The sequence below is a fragment of the Syngnathus floridae genome, unplaced genomic scaffold, assembly GCF_059516105.1.
Source record: "Syngnathus floridae isolate MCC-2025c unplaced genomic scaffold, RoL_Sflo_1.0 HiC_scaffold_58, whole genome shotgun sequence".
Taxonomy (NCBI): domain Eukaryota; kingdom Metazoa; phylum Chordata; class Actinopteri; order Syngnathiformes; family Syngnathidae; genus Syngnathus; species Syngnathus floridae.
In genome coordinates this window covers 254,981-280,863 of record NW_028284087.1, presented here as the reverse complement: position 1 = coordinate 280,863, position 25,883 = coordinate 254,981, and the positions used below count along the sequence as shown (strand labels likewise).

Genomic DNA, 25,883 nt, shown 5'->3' with positions numbered 1-25,883 from the left:
GACAGAACCCCCGACACGGAACCCGAAGAGGTAGCCCGCCATTTCTGCCAGCGTATTGGCACCAAACATTCCTCTTCAGCCTGGAATCGGACTCGTCTTTGCGTCGCGGGTGCTTTGTCGCCGGTCTGACTGATTCTGGTACTAGTGCTGTGTTGCATTGGTGTGTGCATGAAGAGGCGGAGCTTCGCTACCGCCAGCTGACGCAAGAATATCAAGCGCTGCAACGAGCCTACGCTCTGCTAGCCCAGACCAGCGAAGGGGACTACGACGCCGAGAAGGAGATCAAGGTGGCGCCCCTTCCCGCAACCCCCGGCCGGGTCGCAGCCTCCCCGTTCTCACCCAGCCTCGGGTGTTCTCTGGTCTGAAAGGAGGAGGAGGAGCCTCCCTCCTCCTCCTTTCAGACCAGAGAAAAGCTGATGGTAGAAATGGGTCACTATCAAAGCAGAGTAGCAGATCTGGAGTCAGCGCTGAAGCAACAAGGACAGGTAAGCTCATCAATGAGCACACCTTTTTCTCAGACAAAATAGCTACATTCTTCAGTCACTCATCCGTCTGGCATTACTGGACCAAGCCCCCCCACCACCCCGAACGTGGCTGGGAAAATGCGGAGAAAAGCAAATGTCATTTTCCAGTCAACCAAAGAATTTGTGGATGAAAATGACACAACATTCCAAAGCTGTCCACGCGTTTGTCTCTTCTAGAATGTCAAGTGGGTGGAGGAGAAGCAGCTGCTGCGTCAGAGCAATCAGCAGTTGGCCGAAAAGGTGACGGAAAGAAAGGCGCTGGGCGGAGTCGCTTGGCGTCACACCTGTCGGGAAGCCCCGCAGATGAGGTCTGACTGTCTTTTCAGGTCAGGCGGATGGAGGCGGAAGAAGCGCGTCTGAAAGAGCACATCCAGGATATCCGAGACCAAAACGAACTGCTTGAGTTCCGCATCCTGGAGCTGGAGGTGGGAAGACTCGCACAAGCGTGTTGAGGCCAGAGATGTGACGGACGGACGGACGGACGGACGGATGCATGCCTCTGCCTTTCAGGAGAGGGAGTGGCGCTCCCCCGTCTTGAAGTTTCTGCAAGTCCGTTTCCCAGACGGCCTCAGCCCTTTGCAGATCTACTGCGAGGCCGAGGGCGTGAGCGTACGTAAGGCGTCCCTCGCAACCCTAACCTTAACCCGAGGTCCCAGAACACCTTACATTGCTCCTTGCGCCTTTCCCCCGGACATCGTCATCAGTGATCTGATGAAGAAGCTGGACATCCTGGGCTATAACGCCGTAAGTGTATGTCGAACTCCTTATGTTCGCACTCCACGAGACTCGGCGGCTCAAATGTGACTTTTGGAAGGCTTTGCGCTGAAAGAAGCTTGTTGACGCTGTGCCTTTGGGCTCTTGCAGAATCTCACCAACGAGGAGCAGGTGGTCGTGATTCACGCCAGGACCCTTCTCACCCTAGCCGAGAAGGTAACGCGCACGTCCACGCACGCTCTCGCATTCTGCTTATGTGACAGCAGCCTTTCCTCAGTGGTTAGAATACATCAAAGTGACCAAGTCAGCACTTCAACAGAAGATGTTGGACATTGAAAGTGAGAAGGTAGACAGACACGCGACATCAGCCAAGGGGAACTCCGGCAATGTGCCCCAACAATTCTGACCTTGAGCTGTGCTAGGATATGTTCTGCAAGCAGAAGGGCTACCTGGATGAAGAGTTGGACTTCAGGAAGTGTTCCATGGACCAGGCTCATAAGGTAAGCCGCCCTCAAATCTCCCGCCGGACCACTGATGGACGAGGATTGCGGCCCAGAGGATCCTGGAGCTGGAGGCCATGTTGTACGAGGCGCTACCGCAGCGGGACTGCCCCGCCACGGACGGCGAAAAAGCCAGCCACGCTGGCGTGAATGACGTGCTGACGGCGGATCAGAGAGAAGAGCTTAGGAGCGCCGTGGACCAATGGAAGCGAGCCCTGATGTGCGAGTTGAGGGAGCGCGACGCTTGCATCCTCCAAGAGAGAATGGATCTGCTGCACAGCGCGCAACAGGTAAGGGCCCAAAGCCAGCCCGGCACTTACTTGCACGCTTACTGGCTTTTGAATGCCACTTTCCATTTGTCCGTCCTAGAGGAACAAAGAGCTGAAAGAATTCATCGAAGCTCAGAAGAGACAAATCAAACAATTGGAGGAGAAGTTTCTGTTTCTCTTTCTATTCTTCTCCTTGGCCTTCATTCTGTGGCCCTAACACCAGCTGGTGAGTGAGCTCCAGCGGCACCGCACTCGACACCTCCGATACACTGCCAGCCGGTCTCAGACGTTGGCAGACGCTCCGATGCCAACGTATACCCCCCGCCACGGTGACAGAGGCACCGCGTCACACCGGCGCTCATCCAATCAGAAGGCAGGAAAAGCAAATTCACATGCAGGGCACTTTTGAACCAGAAGAGAGCGCCACAAAAAACGGTTGTTGCCCCAAACGCGCACTAAAAAGGGTCAGAATAACAAGAGTCCCACTGGCCAGCCGGGGCCACCCGTCCAGCTGTTTCTTCAGGGGGGAAAAAATTTGGAGTCACCGGTGAGTACATTTTGCATTTAGCTCTGATTTTCTGCTTCTGTCTTCAAGTGTGTGGCATCCTGCGATCAAAGATTCAGCCAACCCCAAAGCGGTTGACCTCAACGTCCCACCACCATGCCTACCAGAGCAGGTGACGTGATGCTTTGGACATCCTTCCGTCTCAGATGCCCAAAAGTACTCTTTGCCACATCTGCGGCAATACGGTGTCTTTTCAAAGGTGCAAATAAATCCAGCGTGGGCGGAACACGCACGTCTTCGGTTTTTCCCGCTTTGTTTGTGTGACAGTTGTTGTGAAAATTTTATACAAATAAAGTTGTATAGTACAGGTTTGGCCAAGCCGCAACTCCCGAACCGCATGCGGCTCTTTTATGTTCATATCAACATTTGTGTGTGTGTGTGTGTGTGGGGGGGGGGGGGGGGGGGGGGTTGTGCGTGTTGGCTTCACTTGAGTTCAATTTGGTATTTTGGTCAAAAGCGCATGTGGTGAAATTCCACAAAGTAGGATGGGCAAACACATTTCTTTAAACTATGAGTGTCAATTGGGCTCTCGAAATGGCAGGGAAAAGATGCACAGCAAAACGAAAATACGTAGATGAACACAGGACGTTTTAATCAGAGTGGGAAAGTTTCTATTTTTTGTTGAACGTGATGGCAAACCATTCTGCCTGATATGTCAGACCTCAGCGCATTTCAAAGATTCAAATCTTCAGCGCCATGCACTTCAGCTCACTCCATGCTAACATTGATCAGGCGTCGAACCCGCATCATCATGCTTAAGAGGTGGCCATGCTAACCAGTGCGCCATTATGTCAACGCATAATAACTAAGTCTACTGGTCAAAACAGCGGTTACTATATGACGTCGCTACGTCGTGGTCACGTGACGCAGACAAGACGTCAATGGACGTGGGCAGAGTTAACTTGTTTAAAAGGGAGTAGGCAGAAGAAATATTTAATTTATTTAAATCTATTTTGAGTGCACACCATTATGCCAATGCATAACAACTGTAAATCTACTAAACAAAACAGCGGTTGCTATATGACATCTGCCACGTCGTGGTCACGTGACATACGTGACGTCGATGGGCGTAACTTTCGCCGGAATTCAAATCCGCGGGGAGAGTTAACTTGTTTAAAAGAGAGTGGGCAGAAGAATTATTTAATTTATTTAAATCTATTTGGTGTGTGCGCCATTATGTCAATGCATAACAACTGTAAGTCTACTAAACAAAACAGCGGTTGCTATATGACGTCTGCCACGTCGTGGTCACGTGACGCGGACGTGACGTCGACGCCTACTTTACATCCCACCGATCACAGGACCCCTCGGCTGCATAACCGTGCACCCTTCCCAACCAATCGGATTTGCTATACGCGAAAACGACGCCAATGGAAAGAGCTTCCGCCCAAATTTAAATCCGTGGGCGTGGCTCGCAGCAGGAAGTAGGAAAATGGCGGCGATGTTGACAAAGACACGGCGGATGGTAACATACGACTAACAAGAGAAATATTTTTATTTTCTGCTTGCAACTGGACCGTCCAGAGCGTACACGGTAAGTACAACTCATCGTTTTTAAAAAGAAGTACTTTTGTTGCCCTGAAAAGCGAGTGAGCGTGGCGTTTGTGGGGGACGTCGAATTTCGACGATTCTTTCTGGTCAACGGTTGTAAATGATTGTGTTGATTAAAAAAGAAAACTTGATGTAACTCTACTTTTAACTGCCGTTTCAGATAGATTTGGAATTGCATCACATCCAATTTTGCCTAGAGCGTACACGGTAAGTAACACTCGTTGTGTTTAAGGAGATTTACGTTTGTAATAGCAGAAGTGTAGCCGCGTTGCGTTGTACGTGTGAATGTTGGTCCGGGCGAAATGTTAATGTTTAATTTCATTCCTTTAGGTTCCACGGTGTTTGTTGGCTGCAAGTTTTCCACTGCAAGAAGAGGCTCATATCATTGACCAGGAGCGAGCTACAATGGTGAGTAGCCATAACATTTATGTTAAACACTTCCTATTTCATGTCTAACAGTACTTGATTTAACAAATAACCATAAATAAATACAGTGTGGGCACTGAAGTTAACATATGTGATTATACTGCCTAATCTGTCACCGAGTAGATTTTGCAAAGTAATATAAGATCCAAAGTTGTAATTCAGAATAGTTTTCAAAAGAAGGCCATTAGAATTATATACAAGTCTGATTACCCTGAACAAGCTATTAATTAAATCACAAATTCTTCAATTCAAAGATTTGGTAGATTATCAGACAAATAATGTCTAACAGTAATTGATTTAACACATCACGATAAGTAGATTGAGTGTGGGCACTCTCAAGTTAACATATGTGATTATACTGCCTAATCTGTTACAGAGTATGTTGTTGCCAAGTAATGTAGAATAGATCCAAAGTAGTAATCCAGAATAGTTTTGAAGAGGCCATTAGAATGATAAACAAATCTGATTACCTTGAACATGATAACAAGCTAAGTGTTTAATATGTCCTATGAAGTCAAAATTGGGCACCATCATGTGGTGAAATTTGGAATTGCATCACATCCAATTTTGCCTGGGAACAAACAGATTAAATAAATCTTAGTTTTGAATAAGCCACTCCTTCTCAAACAAGTAAACTCTGCCCATTTCGCGCAGTAGATGTTCTGTTAATATCTAGTATTTATACAAAGTCATAATTTAAATTGCTTTCAACCTTCATTCATCGGTTCAACCAACATTACTCGCTCTTATTACCAACTTGTATTGATTTAACTAAGCGTTTAATACTTCCTATCAGGTCTCAAGGCAAGATTTGGCAAAATACAATTTCAGCAAATCCAATTTTGCCAGGGAACAAAAATAGATTAAATAAACTAAATAAGTCTTCTTCCCATTAAATAAATCAGAAAAGTCTGTCTTGTAACCAGTCCTCTTCAAACAAGTAAAGTCTGCCCATTTTGTGCCGTAGATTTTGTGTCTATGCCTAGTATTTAAACAAAATCATAATTTAAACGACTTCTTTCCTTCATTCACTTTGGAAATTTGGAATTGCAGCAAATCGAATTTTGGCAGGGAACAAAAATAGATCAATTAAACTAAATAAGTCTTCTTCCCATTAAATAAATTAAAAAAGTCTGTCTTGTAACCAGTCCTTTTCAAACAAGTAAAGTCTGCCCATTTTGTGCCGTCGATTTTGTGTTAATGCCTAGTATTTATACAAAATCATAATTTAAAGGACTTCATTCCTTCATTCACTTTGGAAATTTGGAATTGCAGCACATCAAATTTTGCCTGGGAAGAAAAGTAGATTAAATAAATTTAATAAGTCTTACTACTTCCCATTAAATAAATTAAATACGTCTTACTTGTTCCCACTCCTTTTCAAAACAGTAGTTTAAAACGAGGGCCCTTCACTCAATCTTTAACCTCAACCCCGCACGTTGTGTTGTATCTGTGAATGTTGGTTGTGGCCAAATGATAGTTTTCTTTCATTCGTTTAGGTTCCAAGAAAACTTGATGTAACTCTACTTTTAACTGCCGTTTCAGATAAGCGGGTATTACGTCGCAGTCATGTGCCGCGGATATGACGTAATTGCCCGAACCTCCGATTCAAATCTGTTGGCGCGATGGCCGTGAGCCACTGAGCAGCGACGATTATCAACAGAAATATCTTTATTTTCTGCTTGCAACTGGACCGTCTAGAGCGTACACGGTAAGTAACACTCATTGTGTTTAAGGAGATTTACGTTTGTAATAGCAGAAGTGTAGCCACGTTGCGTTGTACGTGTGAAAATTGGTCGAGGCGAAATGTTAATGTTTAATTTCATTCCTTTAGGTTCCACGGTGTTTGTTGGCTGCAAGTTTTCCACTGCAAGAAGAGGCTCGTATCATTGACCAGGAGCGAGCTACAATGGTGAGTAGCCATAACATTTATGTTAAACACTTCCTATTTCATGTCTAACAGTACTTGATTTAACAAATAACCATAAATAAATACAGTGTGGGCACTGAAGTTAACATATGTGATTATACTGCCTAATCTGTCACGGAGTAGATTGTTGCAAAGTAATATAAGATCCAAAGTTGTAATTCAGAATAGTTTTCAAAAGAAGGCCATTAGAATTATATACAAGTCTGATTACCCTTAACATAACAACAAGCTATTAATTAAATCACAAATTCTTCAATTCAAAGATTTGGTAGATTATCAGACAAATAATGTCTAACAGTAATTGATTTAACACATCACGATAAGTAGATTGAGTGTGGGCACTCTCAAGTTAACAGATATGATTATACTGCCTAATCTGTTACAGAGTATGTTGTTGCCAAGTAATGTAGAATAGATCCAAAGTAGTAATCCAGAATAGTTTTGAAGAGGCCATTAGAATAATAAACAAATCTGATTACCTTGAACATAATAACAAGCTAAGTGTTTAATATGTCCTATGAAGTCAAAATTGGGCACCATCATGTGGTGAAATTTGGAATTGCATCACATCCAATTTTGCCTGGGAACAAACAGATTAAATAAATCTTAGTTTTGAATAAGCCACTCCTTCTCAAACAAGTAAACTCTGCCCATTTCGCGCAGTAGATGTTCTGTTAATATCTAGTATTTATACAAAGTCATAATTTAAATTGCTTTCAACCTTCATTCATCGGTTCAACCAACATTACTCGCTCTTATTACCAACTTGTATTGATTTAACTAAGCGTTTAATACTTCCTATCAGGTCTCAAGGCAAGATTTGGCAAAATACAATTTCAGCAAATCCAATTTTGCCAGGGAACAAAAATAGATTAAATAAACTAAATAAGTCTTCTTCCCATTAAATAAATCAGAAAAGTCTGTCTTGTAACCAGTCCTCTTCAAACAAGTAAAGTCTGCCCATTTTGTGCCGTAGATTTTGTGTCTATGCCTAGTATTTAAACAAAATCATAATTTAAACGACTTCTTTCCTTCATTCACTTTGGAAATTTGGAATTGCAGCAAATCGAATTTTGGCAGGGAACAAAAATAGATCAATTAAACTAAATAAGTCTTCTTCCCATTAAATAAATTAAAAAAGTCTGTCTTGTAACCAGTCCTTTTCAAACAAGTAAAGTCTGCCCATTTTGTGCCGTCGATTTTGTGTTAATGCCTAGTATTTATACAAAATCATAATTTAAAGGACTTCATTCCTTCATTCACTTTGGAAATTTGGAATTGCAGCACATCAAATTTTGCCTGGGAAGAAAAGTAGATTAAATAAATTTAATAAGTCTTACTACTTCCCATTAAATAAATTAAATACGTCTTACTTGTTCCCACTCCTTTTCAAAACAGTAGTTTAAAACGAGGGCCCTTCACTCAATCTTTAACCTCAACCCCGCACGTTGTGTTGTATCTGTGAATGTTGGTTGTGGCCAAATGATAGTTTTCTTTCATTCGTTTAGGTTCCAAGAAAACTTGATGTAACTCTACTTTTAACTGCCGTTTCAGATAAGCGGGTATTACGTCGCAGTCATGTGCCGCGGATATGACGTAATTGCCCGAACCTCCGATTCAAATCTGTTGGCGCGATGGCCGTGAGCCACTGAGCAGCGACGATTATCAACAGAAATATCTTTATTTTCTGCTTGCAACTGGACCGTCTAGAGCGTACACGGTAAGTAACACTCATTGTGTTTAAGGAGATTTACGTTTGTAATAGCAGAAGTGTAGCCACGTTGCGTTGTACGTGTGAAAATTGGTCGAGGCGAAATGTTAATGTTTAATTTCATTCCTTTAGGTTCCACGGTGTTTGTTGGCTGCAAGTTTTCCACTGCAAGAAGAGGCTCGTATCATTGACCAGGAGCGAGCTACAATGGTGAGTAGCCATAACATTTATGTTAAACACTTCCTATTTCATGTCTAACAGTACTTGATTTAACAAATAACCATAAATAAATACAGTGTGGGCACTGAAGTTAACATATGTGATTATACTGCCTAATCTGTCACGGAGTAGATTGTTGCAAAGTAATATAAGATCCAAAGTTGTAATTCAGAATAGTTTTCAAAAGAAGGCCATTAGAATTATATACAAGTCTGATTACCCTTAACATAACAACAAGCTATTAATTAAATCACAAATTCTTCAATTCAAAGATTTGGTAGATTATCTGACAAATAATGTCTAACAGTAATTGATTTAACACATCACGATAAGTAGATTGAGTGTGGGCACTCTCAAGTTAACAGATATGATTATACTGCCTAATCTGTTACAGAGTATGTTGTTGCCAAGTAATGTAGAATAGATCCAAAGTAGTAATCCAGAATAGTTTTGAAGAGGCCATTAGAATAATAAACAAATCTGATTACCTTGAACATAATAACAAGCTAAGTGTTTAATATGTCCTATGAAGTCAAAATTGGGCACCATCATGTGGTGAAATTTGGAATTGCATCACATCCAATTTTGCCTGGGAACAAACAGATTAAATAAATCTTAGTTTTGAATAAGCCACTCCTTCTCAAACAAGTAAACTCTGCCCATTTCGCGCAGTAGATGTTCTGTTAATATCTAGTATTTATACAAAGTCATAATTTAAATTGCTTTCAACCTTCATTCATCGGTTCAACCAACATTACTCGCTCTTATTACCAACTTGTATTGATTTAACTAAGCGTTTAATACTTCCTATCAGGTCTCAAGGCAAGATTTGGCAAAATACAATTTCAGCAAATCCAATTTTGCCAGGGAACAAAAATAGATTAAATAAACTAAATAAGTCTTCTTCCCATTAAATAAATCAGAAAAGTCTGTCTTGTAACCAGTCCTCTTCAAACAAGTAAAGTCTGCCCATTTTGTGCCGTAGATTTTGTGTCTATGCCTAGTATTTAAACAAAATCATAATTTAAACGACTTCTTTCCTTCATTCACTTTGGAAATTTGGAATTGCAGCAAATCGAATTTTGGCAGGGAACAAAAATAGATCAATTAAACTAAATAAGTCTTCTTCCCATTAAATAAATTAAAAAAGTCTGTCTTGTAACCAGTCCTTTTCAAACAAGTAAAGTCTGCCCATTTTGTGCCGTCGATTTTGTGTTAATGCCTAGTATTTATACAAAATCATAATTTAAAGGACTTCATTCCTTCATTCACTTTGGAAATTTGGAATTGCAGCACATCAAATTTTGCCTGGGAAGAAAAGTAGATTAAATAAATTTAATAAGTCTTACTACTTCCCATTAAATAAATTAAATACGTCTTACTTGTTCCCACTCCTTTTCAAAAAAGTAGTTTAAAACGAGGTCCCTTCACTCAACCTTTAACCCTATTTATTCACCTTCTAGGCTAAGTGTTAAAGGCTAAGTGTTAAAGGCTAAGTGTTAAAGGCTAAGTGTTAAAGGCTAAGTGTTAAAGGCTAAGTGTTAGAGGCTAAGTGCCAGAGGCTAGGCGCCAGAGGCGAGTTTTTGTGGGCTGAAGTTTTAGTGGGGTTAGTGTGAATACAATCCAAAAGAATACAACAGAATACAATACAATAGAATATAATACATAGATTAAATTATATAGCTCTTACTACTTCCCATTAAATAAATTAAATACGTCTTACTTGTTCCCAATCCTTTTCAAAAAAGTAGTTTAAAACGAGGGCCCTTCACTCAACCTTTAACCTCAACCCCGCACGTCACATTGTGTTGTATCTGTGAATGTTGGTTGTGGCCAAATGATAGTTTTCTTTCATTCGTTTAGGTTCCACGGTGTTTGTTGGCTATGTTTTCCACTGTCAGAAGGATGAAAATACAAAGTACAACGCTTGGACGTGGGCGAAGGCGTCACCGGTGAGTCCTTCCTTCCTATTTATTTACCTTCTAGATGCTAGAGGCTAAGTGTTAGAGGCTAAGTGTTAGAGGCTAAGTGTTAAACACAATACGAACAACACAACGATACTGCACTGAACAACACGATACCGCACTGAGAAACACGATACCGCACTGAACAACACGATACCGCACTGAACAACACCATGCCGCACTGAACACCATGCCACACTGAACAACACCATCCCGCACTGAACAACACCATGCCGCACTAAACAACACCATGCCGCACTGAACAACACCATGCCTCACTGAACGACACCATGCCGCACTGAAAGACACCATGCCGCACTGAACGACACCATGCCGCACTGAAAGACACCATCCCGCACTGAACACCATGCCGCACTGAACAACACCATCCTGCACTGAACAACACCATCCCGCACTGAACAACACCATGCCGCACTGAACAACATTATGCCGCACTGAACATTATGCCGCACTGAACAACACCATGCCGCACTGAACAACACCAAGCCGCACTGAACAACATTATGCCGCACTGAACAACACCATGCCGCACTGAACAACACCATGCCGCACTGAACAACACCATGCCGCACTGAACAACACCATGCCGCACTGAACAACATTATGCCGCACTGAACAACACCATGCCGCACTGAACAACACCATCCTGCACTGAACAACACCATTCCGCATTGAAATCCATGCCGCACTGAACAACACCATGCCGCACTGAACAACATTATGCCGCACTGAACATTATGCCGCACTGAACAACACCATGCCGCACTGAACAACACCATGCCGCACTGAACAACATTATGCCGCACTGAACAACACCATGCCGCACTGAACAACACCATGCCGCACTGAACAACACCATGCCGCACTGAACAACACCATGCCGCACTGAACAACATTATGCCGCACTGAACAACACCATGCCGCACTGAACAACACCATCCTGCACTGAACAACACCATTCCGCATTGAACACCATGCCGCACTGAACAACACCATCCCGCACTGAACAACACCATCCCGCACTGAACAACACCATGCCGCACTGAACAACATTATGCCGCACTGAACAACATTATGCCGCACTGAACAACACCATGCCGCACTGAACAACACCATGCCGCACTGAACAACACCATGCCGCACTGAACAACATTATAACGCACTGAACAACACCATCCCGCACTGAACAACACCATGCCGCACTAAACAACATTATGCCGCACTGAACAACATTATGCCGAAATGAACAACACCATGCCGCACTGAACAACACCATGCCGCACTGAACAACACCATGCCGCACTGAACAACACGATCCCGCATTGAACACCATCCCGCACTGAACAACACCATGCCGCACTGAACAACATCATGCCGCACTGAACAACACCATGCCGCACTGAACAACACCATGCCGCACTGAACAACACCATTCCGCACTGAACAACACCATGCCGCACTGAACAACATTATGCTGCACTGAACAACACCATGCCGCACTGAACAACACCATGCCGCACTGAACAACACCATGCCACACTGAACAACACCATGCCGCACTGAACAACACCATCCCGAACTGAACAACACCATGCCGCATTGAACAACACCATCCTGCACTGAACAACACCATCCTGCACTGAACAACACCATCCCGCACTGAACAACACCATCCTGCACTGAACAACACCATGCCGCACTGAACAACACCATGCCGCACTGAACAACACCATGCCGCATTGAACAACACCATGCCGCACTGAACAACACCATCCTGCACTGAACAACACCATCCCGCACTGAACAACACCATGCCGCATTGAACAACACCATCCTGCACTGAACAACACCATCCTGCACTGAACAACACCATGCCGCACTGAACAACACCATGCCGCACTGAACAACACCATGCCGCACTGAACAACACCATGCCGCACTGAACAACATTATGCCGCACTGAACAACATTATGTCGCACTGAACAACACCATGCCGCACTGAACAACACCATGCCGCACTGAACAACATTATGCCGCACTGAAAAACACCATGCCGCACTGAACAACACCATGCCGCACTGAACAACACCATGCCGCATTGAACAACACCATGCCGCACTGAACAACACCATGCTGCACTGAACAACATTATGCTGCACTGAACAACACCATGCCGCACTGAACAACACTATGCCGCACTGAACAACACCATCCTGCACTGAACACCATCCCGCACTGAACAACACCATCCCGCATTGAACAACACCATCCTGCACTGAACAACACCATTCCGCACTGAACAACACCATGCCGCACTGAACAACACCATGCCGCACTGAACAACACCATGCCGCACTGAACAACACCATCCTGCACTGAACAACACCATCCCGCACTGAACAACACCATCCCGCATTGAACAACACCATCCTGCACTGAACAACACCATGCCGCACTGAACAACACCATGCCGCACTGAACAACACCATTCCGCACTGAACAACACTATGCCGCACTGAACAACACCATCCTGCACTGAACAACACCATCCCGCACTGAACAACACCATGCCGCATTGAACAACACCATCCTGCACTGAACAACACCATCCTGCACTGAACAACACCATGCCGCACTGAACAACACCATGCCGCACTGAACAACACCATGCCGCACTGAACAACACCATGCCGCACTGAACAACATTATGCCGCACTGAACAACATTATGTCGCACTGAACAACACCATGCCGCACTGAACAACACCATGCTGCACTGAACAACATTATGCCGCACTGAAAAACACCATGCCGCACTGAACAACACCATCCCGCACTGAACAACACCATGCCGCATTGAACAACACCATGCCGCACTGAACAACACCATGCTGCACTGAACAACATTATGCTGCACTGAACAACACGATCCTGCATTGAACAACACCATGCCGCACTGAACAACACCATCCTGCACTGAACAACACCATCCTGCACTGAACAACACCACCCCGCACTGAACAACACGATCCCGCATCTAACAACACCATCCCGCACTGAACAACACCATGCCGCACTGAACAACACCATTCCGCACTGAACAACACCATGCCGCACTGAACAACACCATGCCGCACTGAACAACACCATGCCGCACTGAACAACACCATGCCGCACTGAACAACATTATGCCGCACTGAACAACACCATGCCGCACTGAACAACACCATCCCGCACTGAACAACACCATGCCGCATTGAACAACACCATGCCGCACTGAACAACACCATCCTGCACTGAACAACACCATGCCGCACTGAACAACACCATGCCGCACTGAACAACACGATCCCGCATTGAACAACACCATCCTGCACTGAACAACACCATGCCGCACTGAACAACACCATGCCGCACTGAACAACACCATTCCGCACTGAACAACACCATGCCGCACTGAACAACACCATCCTGCACTGAACAACACCATCCCGCACTGAACAACACCATGCCGCATTGAACAACACCATGCCGCACTGAACAACACCATCCTGCACTGAACAACACCATGCCGCACTGAACAACACCATGCCGCACTGAACAACACCATGCCGCACTGAACAACATTATGCCGCACTGAACAACATTATGCCGCACTAAACAACATTATGTCGCACTGAACAACACCATGCCGCACTGAACAACACCATGCTGCACTGAACAACATTATGCCGCACTGAAAAACACGATCCCGCATTGAACAACACCATCCCGCAGTGAACAACACCATGCCGCATTGAACAACACCATGCCGCACTGAACAACACCATGCTGCACTGAACAACATTATGCTGCACTGAACAACACGATCCTGCATTGAACAACACCATGCCGCACTGAACAACACCATCCTGCACTGAACAACACCTTTCCACACTGAACAACACCATGCCGCACTGAACAACATTATGCCGCACTGAACAACACCATGCCGCACTGAACAACACCATGCCGCACTGAACAACACCATGCCGCACTGAACAACACCATGCCGCAATGAACAACACCATCCCGCACTGAACAACACCATGCCGCATTGAACAACACCATGCCGCACTGAACAACACCATCCCGCACTGAACAACACCACCCCGCACTGAACAACACGATCCCGCATTGAACAACACCATCCCGGACTGAACAACACCATGCCGCACTGAACAACACCATTCCGCACTGAACAACACCATGCCGCACTGAACAACACCATGCCGCACTGAACAACACCATGCCGCACTGAACAACACCATGCCGCACTGAACAACATTATGCCGCACTGAACAACACCATGCCGCACTGAACAACACCATCCCGCACTGAACAACACCATGCCGCATTGAACAGCACCATGCCGCACTGAACAACACCATCCTGCACTGAACAACACCATCCCGCACTGAACAACACCATGCCGCACTGAACAACATTATGGCGCACTGAACAACATTATGCCGCACTGAACAACACTATGCCGCACTGAACAACACCATGCCGCACTGAACAACACCATGCCGCACTGAACAACATTATGCCGCACTGAACAACATTATGCCGCACTGAACAACACCATGCCGCACTGAACAACACCATGCCGTACTGAACAACACCATGCCGCACTGAACAACACGACGTCGCACTGAACAACACGACGCCGCACAGAACAACACGACGCCGCACAGAATAACACAATACCGCACAGAACAACACAATACCGCACAAACAGTTTTAGATAATATTACGTCGCAGTCATGTGACGCGGACATGACGTCAATAGGCGGAACTCACGGCAAAATTATAATCCGTGGGCGTGGCTTGCAACAGGAAGTAGGAAAGCGGCAATTCTGGCAAACAAGACACAGCGGTTAGTAACACGATGACTAACAAGGCAAATATTTTTGTTTTCAGCTTTCAACTTGACCGTCTAGAGCGTACAAGGTAATTACAACTGTTTTTTTTTTAGCCCTGAAAAGCGAGGGAGTGTGGCGTTTGGGAGGAATGTCGAACTCGGCGTCTGCTTCCAGCCACAGACGCCAAATTTCGACGATTATTTCGACTGGTCAACGGTTGTAAATTATTGCGTTGACTAAAAACTTTATTTAACTCTACTCTTAACTTTGCCGTTTCAGATATGCGGGTATTACACCGCGGAAATGACGTCAATAGGCTGAACTCTCGCCAAAATTCAAATCTGTGGGCGCAATGGCCTTGAGCGAGACACCGGATACAAACACGACGATTATCAACAGAAATATCTTTATTTTCTGCTTGCAAGTGGACCGTCTAGAGCGTACACGGTAAGTACAACTCATTGTGTTTAAAAAGATTTACGTTTGTGTAGTTTGCGTTGCGTTGTATCTGTGAATGTTGGTTGAGGCTAAATGTTAATGTTTAATTTCATTCCTTTAGGTTCCACGGTGTTTGTTGGCTGTATGTTTTCCACTGCAAGAAGAGGCTCGTATCATTGACCAGCAGGAGCTACAATGGTGAGTACCCCTTTCGTCTTCCATTTATGTTAAACACTTCCTATTTCATGTCTAACAGTACTCGATTTAACAAATAACCATAAATAAATACAGTGTGGGCAGTCACGTTAACATATGTGATTATCCTGCCTAATATGTTTATCACAAATATGTCACTAATCACTAATATGTTTATTTGTTTATCACAACACCTTTGGACCTTCAGCAATCGATTATTTCCCTTCATCTACATAGAGACAGAACGATGGTGTCTTAAACATCTCATTCATTTCACCAAATAACTTCACGCAGGTGGATAACGGCCGTCTCGGTCACGCTATGTTGCGTGATGCAGTTTTGAAGAACCAAATGCATTTATTCAATGAATAAGTCAAGCTAGTTCTATGTTTATGATGTTGTAAGTTACGGTACCGATTGAAGTTGAGTTCGAAGCCAGTGGAAAACAGCGCTGCGTTTGTGCTCTCCAGGTACAAATGTTGTGATCTCTGACTGACGACCGGGCGAGACTCGAGTAAGAGATGTCCAAACGAGCTCCGGCAGGGCGGGCCAAGGCGGAGCGAACGGACGCCCTTCAGGCCGCCAATGACGAGCTGAGATCCAAACTGATGGATGTCCAGTTAGAACTTCAGCAGGAGAAGAACAAGGTGAAAACCTCAACAGACAGACACTGCCTGCCTCCCTGCCTGCCTCCCTGCCTGCCTCCCTGCCTGCCTCCCTCCCTCCCAGTTTTCCCGATGTAGATTAGACATGCGTGTGCCATGACTGTGTCAGCCTACATCAACAAATGCACCGAGGACGTCAGCACCACTAAGAATATCATCACCCGGGGCAACCAACGACCCTGGATGACTGAGGAGGTACGTCAAACGCTACGAGCGCGGAACTCTGCCTTCAAGTCTGGCGACAAGGAGACACTGAGGACAGCGAGAGCCAACTTGAACCGTGCCATCAGGATAGCGAAGCGAGACCGCAGTCGAAAATTTCAGGATCGTTTCCACGACGTCAAAAACATCAGGAGTATGTGGCAAGGCATACGGGCGATTACAGACTACAACTCACCCTCCCCCCCCCCGGTGGGTGTAGTTGATGTTGACTTTCTAAATGGTCTAAATAACTTCTTTGGGAGGTTCGAGGCACTAAACGGCACTCCAGCAGTTAAAACTGTCCCCCATCAGGAAGAGGAGGTACTCTGCCTTGACTCCGCCGATGTGTTGAAGACCCTGAGGAGAGTCAACCCCTGTAAGGCCCCTGGCCCCGACAACATTCCTGGGCGTGTGTTCAGGGAATGTGCAAGTCATCTGGCTGGGGTCATCACAGACATTTTTAACACCTCGCTGGGCCAAGCCACAGTGCCGGCGTGCTTTAAGACTGCCTCCATCATTCCGGTGCCGAAGAAACCTCAAATCACCTCATTTAATGATTACCGGCCTGTTGCACTGACTCCGGTTATGATGAAGTGCTTCGAAAGGCTGCTTAAAGGTCACATCGTTTCCAGACTCCCCCTATTATTTGACCCGTTCCAGTTTGCCGACCGGCAAAACCGCTCCACTCAGGACGCCATCTCCTCCGTTCTTCACCTGAGCCTGGCTCACCTGGAGGAGAAGAACACCCATGTGCGGAGGCTGTTCCTGGACTTCAGCTCAGCGTTTAACACCATCATCCCACAGCATCTGGTAGGAAAATTGGAACACCTGGGCTTCAACACCCCCCTTCGCAACTGGCTGCTAGACTTCCTCACCAACAGACCTCAGTCAGTCCGGGTCGGACAGAACACCTCTGATGTCATCACCCTCAGCACAGGCTCCCTTCAGGGCTGCGTCCTGAGCCCCCTGCTGTGCACCCTGATGACACACGACTGCGTCCTCAGGTTCACCACCAATCACATCGTGAAGTCAGCAGACGACACAACGGTGGTGGGGCTCATCAGAGACAACAACGACCTGGACTACAGAGAGGAGGTGGAGCAGCTGGTGGGCTGGTGCAGAGAAAACAGCCTGATCCTGAATGAGGAGAAGATGAAGGAGATCATCGTCGACTTCAGGAAAAAACAGCCTCACCACGCTCCACTGATCATCAACAGCTCAGCTGTGGAGGTGGTCAGCACCACCAAATTCCTGGGGGTCCACATCACAGAAGACCTCACCTGGACTATGAACACTACGGCACTGGTCAAGAGGGCACAGAAGCGCTTGTACTTCCTGCGGAGGATGAGGAGAGCCCACCTGCCCCCACCCATCATGAGGACGTTCTACAGGAGCACCATAGAGAGCATTCTGACAAGCTGTCTCTCTGTGTGGTGTGGAGGCTGCACCGCCTCCGATTGGAAGAACGTGAGGAGAGTGGTGAGGACAGCAGAGAGGATCATAGGGGCTCCTCTTCCCTCCATTCAGGACATTTCATCTCAGCGCTGCATGTCCCGTGCCCGTAACATCATCAATGACCCATCACACCCCCACCATGGACTGTTCTCCCTGCTGCCCTCTGGGAAGAGGTTTGCAGCATCCGCTGCAGGTCCACCAGGTTCTGCAACAGCTTTTTCCCTGCTGTCATCAGACTGTTGAACACTAGAACTGTTGAGCTCTAAACTGAACTCTGCATCACACATTCACAGAACTGTACTTTATGACACTACGGACCTCTATCTTGCACTATCTCGCACTACCAACTTTACTGAACTTGTATAAACCCTTTAAATAGAAGTTTAATACATGGTTTAGCATTCCTCTGCACACTCTTGAATACTGTTTTGCCTACTTGCACTATTGCATAATTATCACTGCTGCACTTATTTTTAATATATATATATATATATATATATATATATATATATATAGTATATATGTATATATATATATATTCATAGGATATGTTACTTCTATTCAACTGCAATATCACTACTTTGTTGTAAGACGTATGCAACGGAATTTCGTTTTGTATGCACCATGTGCAGACAAGATGACAATAAAGTTTGTCTAAGTCTAAGTCTAAGTCATGTCAGGTCAGCTGTCTGGAGAGAGAGAGAAGTCAGGACCTGCGGGCGGAGCACCACCGTGCCACCGCCGCCATGACGGAACTCAAAAGCAAACTCCATGAGGAGAAGCAGAAAGAGTTAGCCATTACCAGGGAGACATTACTGCGGCAGCATGAAATGGAGCTGATGAGAGTGATCAAAATCAAAGATGGAGAGATCCAGCGACTGAATGCCTTGGTCCTCAGCCTGAGGGACGGCTCCATGGACAAGGTGATCCGCTCTATCCGTGTCTGACTATCCGCACGCCACGTCGGGCTTCGATGCGGCCGCTACCGTATTGTGTAGCTTGTCCCCAGTAAGCGTCGCGGCGCTCCGTTGCGGTCTCAACGGCCCGGTGTGGCGCAATGTCTGCTCAGGTGAGGAGGGGGGGCGCTTTGCTGGCGGAGGTGGAGGAGACGCGGCGGTGTCGGGAGACCGAGCGGTGTCGCCTCCACCAGGAGCGCGGAAGAAGCCCTGGCAGCGGCCCAGCAGGCCTGGCAGTCCCGAGCGGCCGAGCTCCGATCGGCTCATCACCAGCATCGGGAGGAGCTGAGCCGAACCAAGAGAGACTGCGAGAGGGAGATCCGCCGACTGGTAGGACTGATCAGATGCGCGGTGCGTGGCTATGTTCCCAATTTCGTTGTATACCTGCAGTGCAATGACACCTAAGGCATTCTATTCTATTCTATTTCACAAGAAGAAAATGTCCGGTTGCTCGCTTCGCTTTTGTCACAGCAAAGGTGTTCTAGTCGATTCAAGAAAAAAATTGGCCGGTTGCTCTCTTTGTTTTTGTCACAATTCTGGCAAATGAGTTTGCCCGCCTGCCTGAGCGCTCCCCGTTTGTACATCCAGACGGATGAGATCAAGCTGAAAGACAGAGCGGTTAGTGTTTTGGATGAAGCCCTGGGGCCGGCCACGTCCACCGCCTTCAGCTGCAGACTCAGGCTGCCGAGCAGCAGATCGCTGCCCTGAGGGATTCCCAAAGGGCGGGCCTAAACTACCCTGGAAGTGGGGTCAACGCCGCTACTAGCAATCCTCTTTATTGCGTAAGCCACCTCATCACACACTTGCAGTACGCATGACTTAGTTCGTTGCTGGAGGAAGGTAGCACAAAAACAGTTTTGAACTTTGAACGAGTGCTTGTGTGTGTGTGTTGCGGGGCGTTTTCAGTCTCAGGAGGATCGGGACACGCGACGGTTTCATCTGAAAATCGCTGAGCTCAGCGCAGTCATCAGGAAACTGGAGGATCGAAACGCCCTGCTTTCTGAAGAGCGCAATGAACTGGTAATTTATTGACGGCACGCTTGAAGGTTTGCGCTACGTTTGATGCGCGCCATCCAGCGAGGCACCCATTGCGCTTGCTTATTAGTTGAGCGGCGCGGCGAGTCGGTTGCCTGGTAGATGTCTTTTATTGGGAGCCAAAGCCACGATTCCGTTCAAACCGATGCAAAAGGAATGGATACGTTCTGGCCCGCGTGTTGTGCGTCTTTCACATCCCGCACTTCATGCTTGCAGCTAAAGCGACTGAGAGAAACAGAAAGCCAGTTTCTGCCACTCCTGTACAAAAACAAACGCCTGAGCAGGAAGAATGAAGAACTCTCGCTGGTGCTGTGTCGCCTTGAAAACAAAGTGCGCTTTGTCACCCAGGAGAACAAGGAGATGGCAAGCTTGGTAAGTCGACGCGGACAACGGCGGCGTGCCAACAGAGTCCACTGCATTTGTGTTCCACAGAGAAGGCCTAGTTCGCTCAATGACCTGGACCGCGGTTGCGGCCAGCAGGACGGTGAAATGGAGTTCCTTCAAGTTGTGGAGCAGCGGCACATCATCGACGACTTGTCCAAGGTCTTCAGGCAGGCGACTCGGTGCACGTACGGCAGCGCCGCGCTCGCTCGCTGTCGCCAGGAAACCTTTTCCGTCCAAAGCTTGGCCGGCGGCCGCCATCCAAAAAATTGGCCCCTTAAATTCCGACCTTTCAAGCAGGAGCATTGTGCGCACGCGTTTGAACACGCTTTAGACTTGTTTTGCCGTTTTCAGCAGCTCAAAGCTCCCGTTTTGTCAGCGCCTTTGCCACTCGCTGTGCGCTGAAAACGACGGACTTGCCCGGCCGCTCAGCCCGTCAACCATGAGCCGCGAGCGCGACGTCATTGTCCGTAGGCAGCTAGTGGCAAAATGCACCCTGTTAGAGTTGCGCTCGCTCCAACTTATTTTGCAAGAACCACACGGGAGACAAGTAAGTTCTTTTGGACACCTGCAGGTGGAGAGTCCATCCGTTGTACGAATGAAGTCTGACTCTCGGCTCCTGCACGAGCATTTTAATTAAGAGAAACAGGGTGGGTGTAAGAGTGGATTGAATAGAGGAAGCCCTTGACCTCTAGTCAAAACATAGCAAGGGGTGTTTTACAACTTTGTGTAGGAAGGGATAAGCGATAGGGATAAATAGGGGATAAATAATATTATTTATTACAGGTCGCAGTCAAAGTCAAAGCAACACAATGATACGATAAAGATAATCTGGAAAACCCTGACACACCCTGTAGTTGTCACTTTTGGAAAAGACGAGCGTCCCTCCAATCATCGCCGGTGACGTGTTTTTCAGGCTCTGGAGACAGGAGCTCATGTCAGAAATGTCATTGTGAGTCGCGTTTGTTTCTGCACCGGAGCCGTTCGTTCCCTTTGCATCCAAAGAATCTCAAAGGCGGATTATTTGTGTCAACAGGAGAGAGATTTGCTGCTACGATACCGACGTCGAGAATCTCTGAGGAGGAACAAAGCGTGAGGTCCTGCAAGGTGAGTCTGTTTGTTTGCGGCTGCTTGGTGTTGCGCAAGATGAAATGGCCTTTTTCTCGCTATCGTTCCTCTCGTCGATTCATCGTGAGGTGTCGCTTCAGTTTGTTCAGAGAGATGTTTGCTTCCGCGCCCGCAGGTCATCGAAACATTTTACGGCTACGACGAAGACGTGTTGGTGGACTCGGACGGATCGTCCTTGTCTTTTCACACCGACAGAACCCCCGACACGGAACCCGAAGAGGTAGCCCGCCATTTCTGCCAGCGTATTGGCACCAAACATTCCTCTTCAGCCTGGAATCGGACTCGTCTTTGCGTCGCGGGTGCTTTGTCGCCGGTCTGACTGATTCTGGTACTAGTGCTGTGTTGCATTGGTGTGTGCATGAAGAGGCGGAGCTTCGCTACCGCCAGCTGACGCAAGAATATCAAGCGCTGCAACGAGCCTACGCTCTGCTAGCCCAGACCAGCGAAGGGGACTACGACGCCGAGAAGGAGATCAAGGTGGCGCCCCTTCCCGCAACCCCCGGCCGGGTCGCAGCCTCCCCGTTCTCACCCAGCCTCGGGTGTTCTCTGGTCTGAAAGGAGGAGGAGGAGCCTCCCTCCTCCTCCTTTCAGACCAGAGAAAAGCTGATGGTAGAAATGGGTCACTATCAAAGCAGAGTAGCAGATCTGGAGTCAGCGCTGAAGCAACAAGGACAGGTAAGCTCATCAATGAGCACACCTTTTTCTCAGACAAAATAGCTACATTCTTCAGTCACTCATCCGTCTGGCATTACTGGACCAAGCCCCCCCACCACCCCGAACGTGGCTGGGAAAATGCGGAGAAAAGCAAATGTCATTTTCCAGTCAACCAAAGAATTTGTGGATGAAAATGACACAACATTCCAAAGCTGTCCACGCGTTTGTCTCTTCTAGAATGTCAAGTGGGTGGAGGAGAAGCAGCTGCTGCGTCAGAGCAATCAGCAGTTGGCCGAAAAGGTGACGGAAAGAAAGGCGCTGGGCGGAGTCGCTTGGCGTCACACCTGTCGGGAAGCCCCGCAGATGAGGTCTGACTGTCTTTTCAGGTCAGGCGGATGGAGGCGGAAGAAGCGCGTCTGAAAGAGCACATCCAGGATATCCGAGACCAAAACGAACTGCTTGAGTTCCGCATCCTGGAGCTGGAGGTGGGAAGACTCGCACAAGCGTGTTGAGGCCAGAGATGTGACGGACGGACGGACGGACGGACGGATGCATGCCTCTGCCTTTCAGGAGAGGGAGTGGCGCTCCCCCGTCTTGAAGTTTCTGCAAGTCCGTTTCCCAGACGGCCTCAGCCCTTTGCAGATCTACTGCGAGGCCGAGGGCGTGAGCGTACGTAAGGCGTCCCTCGCAACCCTAACCTTAACCCGAGGTCCCAGAACACCTTACATTGCTCCTTGCGCCTTTCCCCCGGACATCGTCATCAGTGATCTGATGAAGAAGCTGGACATCCTGGGCTATAACGCCGTAAGTGTATGTCGAACTCCTTATGTTCGCACTCCACGAGACTCGGCGGCTCAAATGTGACTTTTGGAAGGCTTTGCGCTGAAAGAAGCTTGTTGACGCTGTGCCTTTGGGCTCTTGCAGAATCTCACCAACGAGGAGCAGGTGGTCGTGATTCACGCCAGGACCCTTCTCACCCTAGCCGAGAAGGTAACGCGCACGTCCACGCACGCTCTCGCATTCTGCTTATGTGACAGCAGCCTTTCCTCAGTGGTTAGAATACATCAAAGTGACCAAGTCAGCACTTCAACAGAAGATGTTGGACATTGAAAGTGAGAAGGTAGACAGACACGCGACATCAGCCAAGGGGAACTCCGGCAATGTGCCCCAACAATTCTGACCTTGAGCTGTGCTAGGATATGTTCTGCAAGCAGAAGGGCTACCTGGATGAAGAGTTGGACTTCAGGAAGTGTTCCATGGACCAGGCTCATAAGGTAAGCCGCCCTCAAATCTCCCGCCGGACCACTGATGGACGAGGATTGCGGCCCAGAGGATCCTGGAGCTGGAGGCCATGTTGTACGAGGCGCTACCGCAGCGGGACTGCCCCGCCACGGACGGCGAAAAAGCCAGCCACGCTGGCGTGAATGACGTGCTGACGGCGGATCAGAGAGAAGAGCTTAGGAGCGCCGTGGACCAATGGAAGCGAGCCCTGATGTGCGAGTTGAGGGAGCGCGACGCTTGCATCCTCCAAGAGAGAATGGATCTGCTGCACAGCGCGCAACAGGTAAGGGCCCAAAGCCAGCCCGGCACTTACTTGCACGCTTACTGGCTTTTGAATGCCACTTTCCATTTGTCCGTCCTAGAGGAACAAAGAGCTGAAAGAATTCATCGAAGCTCAGAAGAGACAAATCAAACAATTGGAGGAGAAGTTTCTGTTTCTCTTTCTATTCTTCTCCTTGGCCTTCATTCTGTGGCCCTAACACCAGCTGGTGAGTGAGCTCCAGCGGCACCGCACTCGACACCTCCGATACACTGCCAGCCGGTCTCAGACGTTGGCAGACGCTCCGATGCCAACGTATACCCCCCGCCACGGTGACAGAGGCACCGCGTCACACCGGCGCTCATCCAATCAGAAGGCAGGAAAAGCAAATTCACATGCAGGGCACTTTTGAACCAGAAGAGAGCGCCACAAAAAACGGTTGTTGCCCCAAACGCGCACTAAAAAGGGTCAGAATAACAAGAGTCCCACTGGCCAGCCGGGGCCACCCGTCCAGCTGTTTCTTCAGGGGGGAAAAAATTTGGAGTCACCGGTGAGTACATTTTGCATTTAGCTCTGATTTTCTGCTTCTGTCTTCAAGTGTGTGGCATCCTGCGATCAAAGATTCAGCCAACCCCAAAGCGGTTGACCTCAACGTCCCACCACCATGCCTACCAGAGCAGGTGACGTGATGCTTTGGACATCCTTCCGTCTCAGATGCCCAAAAGTACTCTTTGCCACATCTGCGGCAATACGGTGTCTTTTCAAAGGTGCAAATAAATCCAGCGTGGGCGGAACACGCACGTCTTCGGTTTTTCCCGCTTTGTTTGTGTGACAGCTGTTGTGAAAATTTTATACAAATAAAGTTGTATAGTACAGGTTTGGCCAAGCCGCAACTCCCGAACCGCATGCGGCTCTTTTATGTTCATATCAACATTTGTGTGTGCGTGTGTGTGTGTGTGTGTTTTGTGCGTGTTGGCTTCACTTGAGTTCAATTTGGTATTTTGGTCAAAAGCGCATGTGGTGAAATTCCACAAAGTAGGATGGGCAAACACATTTCTTTAAACTATGAGTGTCAATTGGGCTCTCGAAATGGCAGGGAAAAGATGCACAGCAAAACGAAAATACGTAGATGAACACAGGACGTTTTAATCAGAGTGGGAAAGTTTCTATTTTTTGTTGAACGTGATGGCAAACCATTCTGCCTGATATGTCAGACCTCAGCGCATTTCAAAGATTCAAATCTTCAGCGCCATGCACTTCAGCTCACTCCATGCTAACATTGATCAGGCGTCGAACCCGCATCATCATGCTTAAGAGGTGGCCATGCTAACCAGTGCGCCATTATGTCAACGCATAATAACTAAGTCTACTGGTCAAAACAGCGGTTACTATATGACGTCGCTACGTCGTGGTCACGTGACGCAGACAAGACGTCAATGGACGTGGGCAGAGTTAACTTGTTTAAAAGGGAGTAGGCAGAAGAAATATTTAATTTATTTAAATCTATTTTGAGTGCACACCATTATGCCAATGCATAACAACTGTAAATCTACTAAACAAAACAGCGGTTGCTATATGACATCTGCCACGTCGTGGTCACGTGACATACGTGACGTCGATGGGCGTAACTTTCGCCGGAATTCAAATCCGCGGGGAGAGTTAACTTGTTTAAAAGAGAGTGGGCAGAAGAATTATTTAATTTATTTAAATCTATTTGGTGTGTGCGCCATTATGTCAATGCATAACAACTGTAAGTCTACTAAACAAAACAGCGGTTGCTATATGACGTCTGCCACGTCGTGGTCACGTGACGCGGACGTGACGTCGACGCCTACTTTACATCCCACCGATCACAGGACCCCTCGGCTGCATAACCGTGCACCCTTCCCAACCAATCGGATTTGCTATACGCGAAAACGACGCCAATGGAAAGA

At 47.2% G+C, this 25,883-nt stretch overlaps 1 long non-coding RNA gene across 1 annotated transcript; it reads left to right on the top strand.

Annotated features, from left to right (window-relative positions):
• Nucleotides 1–1,826: 1,826 nt before the first annotated feature.
• On the top strand, nucleotides 1,827–2,905 carry LOC148378205 (uncharacterized). Its single transcript, XR_015856097.1, has 3 exons — nucleotides 1,827–2,028; nucleotides 2,108–2,233; nucleotides 2,603–2,905. It is a non-coding gene; the product is annotated as an uncharacterized LOC148378205 (long non-coding RNA).
• The last annotated feature ends 22,978 nt before the right edge of the window (nucleotides 2,906–25,883 follow it).